Raw genomic sequence first — 12,301 nt, 5'->3', positions numbered from 1 at the left:
ATGGTTCTAGCACACAAGCATAGAAAGTGTAATATACAAGTGGTCTTTACATAATTACAATTATCCATCTAGCACACAAGCATAGATTGGACATAATTCATTTTTGCACACAAGCAAAGAATGATTCAAAGTGTTGTAGATAGAGTCATTGAGATTGAAGCTCCCTCTCAATCAGGGTTCTGTTTTCCACAACACCAAGTTTGTCTCTGAAGTATTCGAACTTTACCTTGGATAATGGTTTGGTAAGGATGTCCGCAATCTGTTCATCTGTGCTAATGTACTTTAGATGAATGGTGTCTCTTTGCACCATGTCTCGAATGAAATGATAGTGTGTTTCCACATGTTTGGACCGATCATGAAATATGGGATTTACTGACATCTTTATACAGCTTTGATTATCTCAATGAATGGTGGTGGGACCACTAGGTTGACCAAATAATCCAACAAGGAGCTTGTGAAGCCACACTGCTTCTCTAGATGCAATAGATGTGGCAATGTATTCAGCTTCTGCAGTGCTTAATGCTACTGAAGATTGTTTTTTACATGCCCAAGAGATCACTGCATAGCCCAAGTTGAAGCAAATATCTGAAGTACTTTTCTTGTCCTTGACACTTCCTGCCCAATCTGAATCTGAGTAGCCTTCCAAGAGGATTGAGGTATTAAGTGAATACTTTAGCCCATAACCAATCGTGCCATGCAGGTATCTTAGAATGTGCTTAGTAGCAACTAGGTGAATAAGTTTAGGTAAGCTCATGAACTGGTTGAGAGCATTCATAGCATAACAGATATCTGGCTTAGTATTGACTAGGTACATCAGGGAACCAATCAACTGCCTGTACTTAGATGGATCTGCAAAATCAAAGTTAGCTGCAGAAACTCTTAACTTCTTTAAGTTAGATTCTATAGGAGTATGCATAGGTTTACAATCCACCATTCTAAATCTTTTCAAAATATCAATAGTATATTTTCCTTGACTTAGAAAAATTTCATTGGATCTTTGCCATACTTTTAACCCTAGGAAGTAATGCATTAGACCTAAATTCTTCATTTCAAATTATGAGGCTAATTCTTTCTTACATCTTATGATTAATTTACTTTCACCAGTGAGAAATAAATCATCCACATACAAAACTAAAATAAGCATCTCATCATTATAAACTTTCAAGTAAATGTTAGCATCAACATCATTCTTGCAAAATCCTAAGCCTAGTAAGTACTTATCAATTCTTTCATACCAAGCACGAGGATCCTGTTTGAGCCCATATAAGGCTTTCTTCAACCTGCAAACATGAGAATCTCTTTTATGGATTACATAACCTTATGGTTGCTCAATATAGACTTCCTCCTCAATGACACCATTGAGGAAGGCTGTCTTAACGTTCATTTGATGCAGCTCCCAACCTTTGGCTGCAACAATAGCTATTATAGATCTAATAGAGGTATATCTAGCAACAGGGGCAAAAGTTTCTTCATAATCTATTCCTTCCTTTTGAGAGAAACCATGAGCTACAAACCTAGCTTTATATTTTTCAATACTACCATTAGCATTATGTTTAATTTTAAACAACCATTTAGAGGAAACAACAGACTTACCTTTGGGTCTGGGTACAATGTCCCAGACATCATTCTTGATGATAGACCCATACTCTTCATCCATGGTTAATTTCCAAGCATAATGGGACATAGCTTCTTTGACATTGTGAGGTTTAGACTCAATGATATTGCACATCACAGAAATGTAGTTGGCGTGATTTTGGAATCTCTTGCTATCTCTAAAGGTTCCTCTGGGAGCAGCAAAACCTTCAGCATCTTGAATCGTGTTTCTAACCCAAAGTGGTCTTTTCTTGCAGACCACAATATCCTGAGGTATATCGGTAGAGAGCATAGGCTCTGATGGGTCATTCTGAACTTCATGATCTGGAAGGTCAGTAGACTCCTCCTGTATCTCAGGGTTAGCATCAACTATTGAATCTTGATTTTCAATCACCATATCATTATTGTTGGATAATGAACCTTTAGATCTTTTGAAAGCAATATCTTCTTCAAAAGTTACATCTCTACTTACCTCAACATACCTTTGACCTGGAATGTAGATCCTAAAGGCTTCGGAAGATTCGCTGTATCCCACTAAGATGCCTTTCTTACCAGATGGATCCAACTTGGTTCGTTTTTCTTTAGGCACATGAACATACACCGGGCTCCCGAATATCCTTAGGTGACTGATGTCAAGTTTGATTCCTGTAAAGGCTTCTTCAGGAGTCGCATCCTTTAGGGCGCGATGATGACATCTATTCTGAATATAAACTGCTGTTTTGGATGCTTCCGCCCATAGAAAAGGTTGCAGGTCTTGATCATGGATCATGGCTCTTGCAACTTCAACAATGGTCCTGTTCTTTCTTTGAGCAACTCCATTTTGCTGAGGATTGTAGGGAACATAGAACTCCCTCTTAATTCCTGCTTTAACACAAAAGTCATAGAAACTACCTGAGGTGTATTCACCTCCATTGTCAGACCTCAAACATTTAATTCGATTTCCTGTAGTATTTTCAACAAAGGCTTTGAATTCTTTAAATCTGTTTAGGACTTTTTCAAACTCTTTAGATTTAAGAAAATAGATCCATGTTTTTCTAGAGAAATCATCTATGAAGATAACATAATATAGGAAACCGCTAGGAGATGCTACAGACATAGGACCACATAAATCTGAATGAATAAGTTCTAACCTTTCTTTAGCCCTACTATCGCCTTTATGAAAAGGATTCTTCACATTCTTACCCATTGCACAACCTTTACAAGCATCATCATGCGATAAACTGAGTTTAGGCATACTTTTAATCATTTTACCAAGAGTGGGAAGAGCTTGAAAGTGTAGATGTCCCAATCTTCTATACCATAGCTCGCATGATTAAGAGGTCTCATGAATGAGAGCTTGAATTGGATTAGCTGCAAGCTTATATAAACTATCACATCTATTTCCAATAATACGAGCAAATTTGAAATTAGATTTCTTAGGCCAAGCGAGTACTTTCCCTTTAGAAAATGCTATTTGCAAACCCTTATCTTCTAAGGCAGAAATGGAAATAAGATTTCTTTTAATACCAGGTACAAAGAGAATATCACAGAGTTGTAAGGAAATACCAGAATCTAGTTTTAAAGAGGTAGTACCAGAACCTTTTACCAAGTATCGAGCATCATCACCGATTACTACATGAAGGTTGGTGTCCTTTTCAATTAGATCTGAGAGATTCTCATGAAAACCTGAGATGTGTCTGGAGGCACCACTGTCAAGTATCCATGTATTGGTGTTCGTAGGAACATTGCTGGATAGAGCAGAGATAAGAAGATAATCTTCACTTTGTTCGGCAATTTCATTTAAGTTGACTTCCCTTTCCTTTGGATCATTCTGACAATCTCTGGCATAGTGACCATACTTATCACATTTGAAGCAACGAATGTGAGGAATTTCTTGACTTCTTCCTTGGATCATAGGAGGAGGATCTAAAATCTTTGCTTCTCTTTTATTTCTTCCAATGTCCACCTTTCCTAGATTTAGCTAAGAGAACATGATTATCTTTGTGAGAGTTCTTGAGTTTTCCTCTTACCTCAATTCAAGATTCCTCTTTGATGCAATCAGATTGAAGACGCTCAAAGTTGGGACAATCAACTCTTCCACCAATGCTACGAATGAATGGTTCCCATTCATCAGGTAGACCATTTAATGCAATCATGACAAGATCTTTATCCGAGATTTGGCAATCAAGAGTGCTTAGCTTGTCCTTTAGTTCATTGATCTTCATGAAGTAGGCTATGATTGAGTCTTCTTCTTTCATTTTTATGTGAAGAAGCTGCTATCTTAGAGCAAGTGCCCTGCTGAGGTTGTTGACTTCATACATCCCTTTCAAGTGTTTGATCATTTCCCTGCTAGACACAAACTTTGATATGACAGTGCCAAGATGATTCTTGACGGACTCAATTATGATCCTCCTAGCCTTAAGGGAATCTTTCTTGAACTGTTTCAGCTCTTCAGCATCTTCTGGAGGAGACAACCCTTCTTCTTCTACAAATTTTAGTAGATCATTCTCTTCAAGGATCAATAGAATATAGACCTTCCAAGCAGCAAAATCAATGACTCCCTCAAGTCTATCTTTAGCCTTCAAACCTGACATTTTAATCTAAAAACAAACAACAACTATATGCAACAAATGATTTACTAAAATCAGAAGTTAGTGACACCTTGGCTCTGACACCATGTAATTTTATACCTTAGGATTGTTAATCAGATTTATATCCAAAAGTTATGTCCTAGATTGTAATTAGATTTGTAGCATTTTAGTAAGTCATAATTCAGTAAAATCAGAAATGAAGGAAGTAAACAAGAGACACACAAATACCTTGGGAAAAGCCTCCAAGGAGGAAAAACCCAGCATTAAAGACCCTCAGGTCAGATTATATATTCTCTTGATAGCACAAGTACAATACTTAGCTTCCTTGACAAATTTGAATCCTTCTTGAATGACAGATCTGCACTTCTAATCTCTGCGCCAAAATTGTGTTTGTCCTCTAGAACTTGTTCGCATAAGTCTGGTCAACTTCGCACCCTCCAAGGGTAAGTTCACACTTTTCAGGCAGAGCTAATTCTCTGAAATGAAGATGAGTTGAATTGATTTGCAAAGTGTCTTTTATTTATATGCATCTTTAACCTTTTATTTTGCAAGTCGGCCTCTTCCATTTTGGCGCCAATGTTTGTTATTGTAGCGTGGGGTTTTAGGATAGGGCTGGGCTTAACCTTGGGCCACGTTACCCTTTAGGATGGGGCCCAGTCCTAAGTGGGTTCGGATGTTGCCTTAAGGCAATCCGAACCCATACATTATCCTAGTTACAAACAACATTCGGGTCCCTTAAAAACTTGTTTTTAACTCGATAAAAAACAAACAATCTACAATCTAGTGTGAGACTCCATCAATACCAAAAGCTCTATTGGCACCAAACAAATAAACTGCCTAATGTGAGTTCTGAAACCAATCTTTTTTGTAAGAAAGGAGATTTTCCATGGTTCATTGGGATCCATCATTTCCAACCTTTCCACTTCAGTTTTACCGTCTCTATGTTTCTTATACATGCTCCCTGAGAATACATTTTTGAAGATATCAAGATCCCCAAGGCTATCTAGAGTTTCCAAAGGGGAAGGGTGATCTTGCTACACCAAGAATACATTTTTGAAGATATCAAGATCCCCAAGGCTATCTAGAGTTTCCAAAGGGGAAGGGTGATCTTGCTACACCAAATCATCATCTTTCGAAAGCAAAGTTCCAAAACATTTGAGGACAATACTAGATCAACTTCCTTTTGAGCACACTCAAAACTGTTGACATTGGTAGGGGCACTCATTCCTTATGAGATTGCAGAGCGGGGAGAGACATACCTCTCTATGAAGCAGCTATGGTTTTTTCACACAAAATCCACATATTGCTTATCAACTTTTGGGGTCTATTTCTACAATTGAATCCCCTCTTGGAATATTACTGATTTTCACTTTAGAACAACAATTTAAAATTACCAATTTGAAATACCTTTGATAAGATTAAACTGGTTGAGGTGTTGCAAACAATTTTAATCACTAAAAATTGACATTAAAATCATTAAGTATTAATAATCCATGATAACATCTACACATGTAATCATCATTCCTATTTATATCAAATACTTCAATATCATTAATACTTATTTCAAGGCATATTCTTATAGTAATCATAATCATTAATACTTATTTCAAGGCATATTCCTATAGTAGTCATATTAAGGATTTGTTGATAATATTTGGAAACTGCAATCTTGAGGATGGTTGTCCTTGTATTAGGAGAGCATGGGTGGATCCTCGTCCATCTGATTGGGGATGGCGTACTTGAGAAGACCCCCAAGTTCATGAACACTCGTATACCTTTTGGTTCATGAGCATGCATTTCAAGATGACATACTTGAGAAGACCTTCAAATTCAAGGGTAGTCATATACCTCCCAGTCCACGAGCATGCATCTTAGGGTGGCGTACATGGAAAGCCCCTCAAGCCCAAGAGTACTCATTCACCTCCTGGCACAAGATTAGGTAGGATCTAGGGTCCACTCCATCCCTCACTCCATCTTAGAGGTTTGCTGTCCTTGATGAAATCCAAGAGAACAAGCGTGGTAAGGTTTTTGGTGCATCCATCTTGGGATGGTGTGCTTGATAATATCCTCAAGCCTAGGGGCATGATTGGATTTCTAGTTCTCAACACCCCTTGGCACACGAGCATGGTAGGATTTTTGGTCTATCCATCTCGGGGTGGCATGCTTAATATCTCGTGAACTTGGAAGGCCTACTATCCTTACTATTTGCAAGACACTTTTATAAACTCAAAATTGATTGCTTAAGGATTTTGCTATATCATTACCAATGAAAAATTCCTTTGCTATATCATTACTAATGAAAAATATCTCTTGATAGACAATTGATCCTTTTATAATGATCTCAATTCCATGAACCATCCACTTGATACTTGCTTTTCTCAATGAAATGTCCTCCCTTTATATCTTTTAATGGAGGGATTCACAACTCTTCAACTAGCAAGGGATGCAACTCTTTATACAATAATGCTGTTTGTTATTCTCTTCAACTAGCAAGGGATGCGACTCTTTATACAATAACACTGTTTGTTATTCTTAATTAATTGCTGGTAACTATTTATGTGGTTGGCCCTTTTCATGAAGAATCACTATTACCCTTGGTTGGCCTTTTTTAATGAAGAATAACTTTTACCCTTGGTTGGCTTTTTTAAAACGAAGAATCACTCTTACCCTTGGTTTACTATGTAGTTTATTTGGCAATATTCTTTGTTGGCCCCTTGCTAGTAATTTTTCTTTTTTAATCTTGGTTAACAATTTATTAACTACCTCGCCTAGGTTTATTTAAAATGTTCTTAGTTGGCCCCTTGTTAATAATTATTCTTTTTAGTTTTGGTTAACCATTTATTAACTACCACGCCTAGGTTTATTTATAAGGTCAGCAATTTTTATTGTGAAGGTAGTGATAATTTATAAGAATACTTCTTTTAGATTGGCGGGTGCATGACATCGAGAAGATTGACACTCATTACTCTTGTGAATTTTATTGCAATGAAGGCATATAAAGGGTAGTCCTTCAAAGATTACATATAAAATTTAAGAACATTGCATGGACACAATACAAATGGAATGAAAAGTAAGATTACCATCAAACATATCTTTGCAAAATTACCTTGAGACCCATATTGCTTCGTATCACTCCTAATAGTCTCCAATTTTCTCTACCATCTTTATAATTATAAAATTCCTCATAACTAGAGGGAGTCTCTAAAACTAGAGCCTAAGGGTAGTCCTAGCTATATGATCAACATTTGAATTAAAAAAGGGCTATTCCAAGGGCACATTTATACCACAACCCTTCCACAAAATGAAGGGTCGTGCTTAACAAAATATAGATCCTATATTTGTCAAAATTAGACATGAAGAAGCCCCTCATAGCAAAGACAAAGAAGGGCACTTTATGTTGCCTTAGGTATACCTCATCCATCAAATACTACATGTAAATTGTAGTCTTCTACCTACAACCTACGCACAAGGGGTCTATTACCTAAATTTATGGAAATTTGGTCTACCCAATCATATGGGAGGATTAAATCCAAAATGGCATTAGCAAATTTGACCAAGGCCTCCCTAAGGAGAGGTAATTGATTCTGATTGTTCTCCATCACTAGAGGGTAAAGGATCTCTAGGGTGATCTCTCCTTTTTAAACTTCCAAACATCAGCCCTAACACAAGCCTCTTCTTTATTGTTTCCCAACACAAAATTGACAAAACCGATAGCTTGATCCTTAGCGGGAAGCACCTCCTCTATGACAATGAGAATATTTTTTATTCATTTAATTTTCAATGTTGCAAAAGGTTTTATAATTGTGAAAGGAATTAAGGGAGTTTTGTGTTCTAGGTAATTTAGTGCTTATGAATCTCCCTTTAAATCTTGCATGTTTGTCTTGGATGACTTGGGAAACCTTGTTGAAGGAAAGGAGAATTGACCCTAGTTTTTCTAGAACTTGTATGCACCACACTTGGTCTACCTATGAATGATCTCTCATTATTCTTCATAGTTGCATCCCTTCATTCTCCTCACACATTTTTCAACCTATGTTTAGTGGCATGAACAACACATAATATTGTTGGCTTGCCACCATTGATCACATCATCTTTTGTTGTGATTTCTCTATCCATTATGCATTTACTTGCCATTTTATGTGTGAATCTATTCAAACTTTAGGACAAGTTTGGGGTATGCCATAGAAGAATATGATTAGCTTGGTTACTTAACATGGTCACATGTGACAATACTTTGAGGTGTGAAACATATAGGTGGTCTTTTGATGTAGGATTTGTTGCAAATGTGATGTTGATGATTATGATTGGTTGTCATTGATGTAAACATAATGGTTGTCATTAATGTCAGCACATAGTTTTGGTGTTTGTAATTTGGTACATGTGTTCCTAGAATCTTTGATGCTCCAGAAGATTGTTCTAGTTGATATTCAGTGTCGGTTGATTGAGTTGATGATGATCCGGATTCGGATGTGGTGTTGATTGATTGTATTCATGCGTATCTTGGCTATTTTTGTTGTTTTGAGTAGTGCTATTTTGGGTCCGGATTAAGTCCGGAATTCGAAGATGAGTAGCGACATTGGTGCAATGTGTGAGTCATGATTTGGGTGTGGAATTTGTGGTGGATGTAATGTGTTTATTTGATTGATGATGTGTGTTGTGGTATGGTCTACTTCTCATTCCTTCCCACCACCAAAATGTTTAGTGTTGACCTATTTTATATCTCTGTCTTGACTGACTTAGAAGATTATGTTTCTCACAGACAATATATATATGAGGATGATTTGACTAAGTTAGTGTGAAAAAGTGTGGTAATTGTTATTAAGGATATGTGAGATTGAAAGTGCTAAGTGTGTCGATGCTGAGGCACTGGAAGCAGTTTCGATTGTGCAGTGTGTTATAGTGGTGGATTACCTTCCTTCCTTTCTTTCTTTCTTTCTTTCTTTCTTTCTTTCCTTCTTCGACTGTGAGCCTTTTTTCTGGGTAGTGAGCCACCCTTTGTAAAAATTAATCTTAATCGGTGTTGTATATTGAGAACTAACATTCTCCATGATTTTTCCCTTCTTGGGTTTTCCACGTCATATCGGGTGTTCATTGTGTGATGTGTTTTATGTATTTTCATGTTATATCTTCTTTAATTAATCCTGTTGGTTATTTTGGTTGTGTGAAAGCATTGAATAAATTATTTAAGTTGTTAACTGATTCACCCCTCCCCTCTCCCTCTCCACCCCCTGATTAACTTGGTTACTTAACATGGTCACATGTGACAATACTTTGAGGTGTGAAACATATAGGTGGTCTTTTGATGTAGGGGCATCTTAAGGGTTGTGCGATTTTGCATCACCCAAAATTATTTGTTTGATGCATTGTGCATTTTTGTTGTGTGCAAGTTTGCATGAGTGTTGCGATTCATTCAAAATGAATGTTTTAAGATTGTTACTCTTTCACATAAGTATTTTGATTAGTCATTGATTGTAGAGTGTCACGTGTTAAAGTCTAGTTCTATGTAGGTGTTTTATGTTCACACACTTATTTGATGGTGTAGAAAACTTGAGAGCCCCCCACACCCTTTGACCTTCATGCAAAGGGATAATTGTGTGTGTCTATCTAACTCTATTAATGTTGGGAAGACATAGTAAGTTGTTGACCACCAAGAAAAATATTAGGGAGTCAATCAATGATTGATAAGTTGGAATTTACAACATTGGAACTAGTTCTTGTCTTGGGCATAGTAATGTTGGCATTTTGATGATGTTTTGATTGTCATTGATGGACACACACTTTCTTGATGTATGAGTTATGCTCAACCGGTAATTGTTCCAACCGGTATTGTGTATTATTGAATGTATTGTCTTTAGACTATCGATGTTTTGCAGAAAATGGTTTACCGGTCACAGATTGTATGAAGACCGCAAGCGGTATGAAGACCCCAAGCGGTACGAGGATCCCAAGCGGTTCGAGGAGCTCAAGCGGTACGAAGGAACCAAGCGGTAGTTAACTTTTGATCGGAACACTACGATCTACCAGTCTTCATTTTTGACAATCGGTAATCGGTATATAGTATTAACCGGTATTACTCTGTGATGAGTTACTAATCGGTATTACTGTAATGTGTGATGAGTTATCATCCACCGACACTTTGGCGATGTTTTTGTGTCGTGTTACCAAATGTGTCTAGATACACTGAACCTAGGAACTTGTAGTCTAATCCTATTGGACCGACATGAAATCAATTTCCTTTATAAGGACATCATGTCTAGGGTTTGCATGTGTATGAGATAATGTATGAGAGATAGAATAGAAAAGGTTATGTGCGATCATTGGAGAGAAGATTAGGTCTGTGTGAAGAGATAGAGTGTGGAGATATTGAAGACTGAAGTAATGCTGAAATGCATTAACAATGAGCTATCAAGGATCTAACTAAGCATACTGTGCTAGCATTTAGATCATTCACTTGCTGATTACTAATATCTTTGACAAGTCTGAAACCCTTAACCGGGTAGGCCCAACAAAGCCTTTGTAAATCCTCTAACAAGGTGGTTCACAACTGTGGATCTGAAATCCTTTAACAAGGTAGTCTTTAACAGGACTTACTAAAATCCTTTAACAAGGTAGTCTTTAACAGGACTTATCTCCTAACAGAGATCTAGATTCCTAACAGGATCTATTCTGGTGAAGAACATTGTCTGACCTTAACCGGTCTGGTTACTATTATGCAGATAGTTACTTGTGAGTTTCTGCTCACCGTGGTTTTTCCCATTTGGGTTTCCACGTCAAATATCTTGTGTTATGGTGATTGTGCTCTTGTGGGTGAATACTTTGTTTACTATTTGGTTTGCATTTATCTTAACCGGTTTATTAGTGAATCTGCTATACCAGTTATCTGCTAAACTGTTTAAAAGTTTGTTTACAGTATTTTTTGGCATACTAATTCACCCCCCCCTCTTAGTATTCATCAAGTAATGGGTTTTCACTCTTGGAAGATTGTATAAAGTTTTCAACAATTCTATATATAGTTGAGGGGTGAGTATACTAAAAATAGAAGATAAAAAGACTAATGGACAAATTTGATAAAGGAGATTGAGTGCCAAAGGACATGAGTTAAAAATGGGGCAAGGATATCTAATCATAAAGTGGGGTTAAGGAAGTTGGTCAATGTTTTGAGTTGTGGAGGAGGTGAGTTGTGTTTTGCAATCATTGACTCTTTTTTTATCAGTATTGATAGCAAGTGGTTGAAAAGTGAAAATGGCCCAAAAAGTTCAAAGTGTTACTACTTATCAAGTTGCCATTAGTTTTATATCCAAAGTCATTCTATATACTCTAGTCGGTTACTACCACCGAAACATTCAGTCGGTATGCATAGAACAGTCGGTTATAGAAGAAAGTAGTCACAGAGCCCAGTATGCACCGAGCAGAAATAATGATACACCAAGTTGATATACACCGAGTGAAACGTGTTACCGGATTCATTGAATCTAGACACACATGGGAAAACGTGTTACAAGATCGAGGAACATAGAACCGTTATCACATTGGAAATTGCACTTAAAGATTGTGTATGATTTTGAGGTCATCTAACCAATGAAATATTTTATATAGTTATTCATTCGATAAATCATGCTTGTAAGATCGAAGCAATGAATCAGATCACCAACATAAGAGATCTAGTTATACAGAGGTGTATGAAGCAAGACATGTGTGATAGACAAAGATATACAGAGGTGTATGAAGCAAGACATGTGTGATACATAAGAAAGCACTAAGTGTTATGACTGTTATAGAGACACAGAGGTCACCGAGAAGGATTTCAGAGAACAGTCAAAGAGCAGAGTAAACATAAGGGTTTACCGAGTTATTCTATGGGTTATTGAGGTATGCTATAAGCAAGGTAATCTTATTTTGAGTACATAGAATCTGCTATAACATTCCAGATGTAAAGTTGCAGATATTTGTAAAGATTTTATTGAAATATTTTGAAGTTGTAAGAGAAACCTTTAACATGGTAAAAGACTCTAACTAAGTCTATAAATTGTAAAGCCTCTAACCAGGTGCAACATTTAGTTTAAGTGTTGTAAAATATTTTAGCAAGGTAGATCTAACAGATCTTGATACTCCTAACAGGGTAAGCTATCAAAAATAGC

The sequence above is a fragment of the Cryptomeria japonica genome, chromosome 4 (genome assembly GCF_030272615.1).
Source record: "Cryptomeria japonica chromosome 4, Sugi_1.0, whole genome shotgun sequence".
Taxonomy (NCBI): Eukaryota; Viridiplantae; Streptophyta; class Pinopsida; order Cupressales; family Cupressaceae; genus Cryptomeria; species Cryptomeria japonica.
This window is presented reverse-complemented; position numbering follows the sequence as displayed.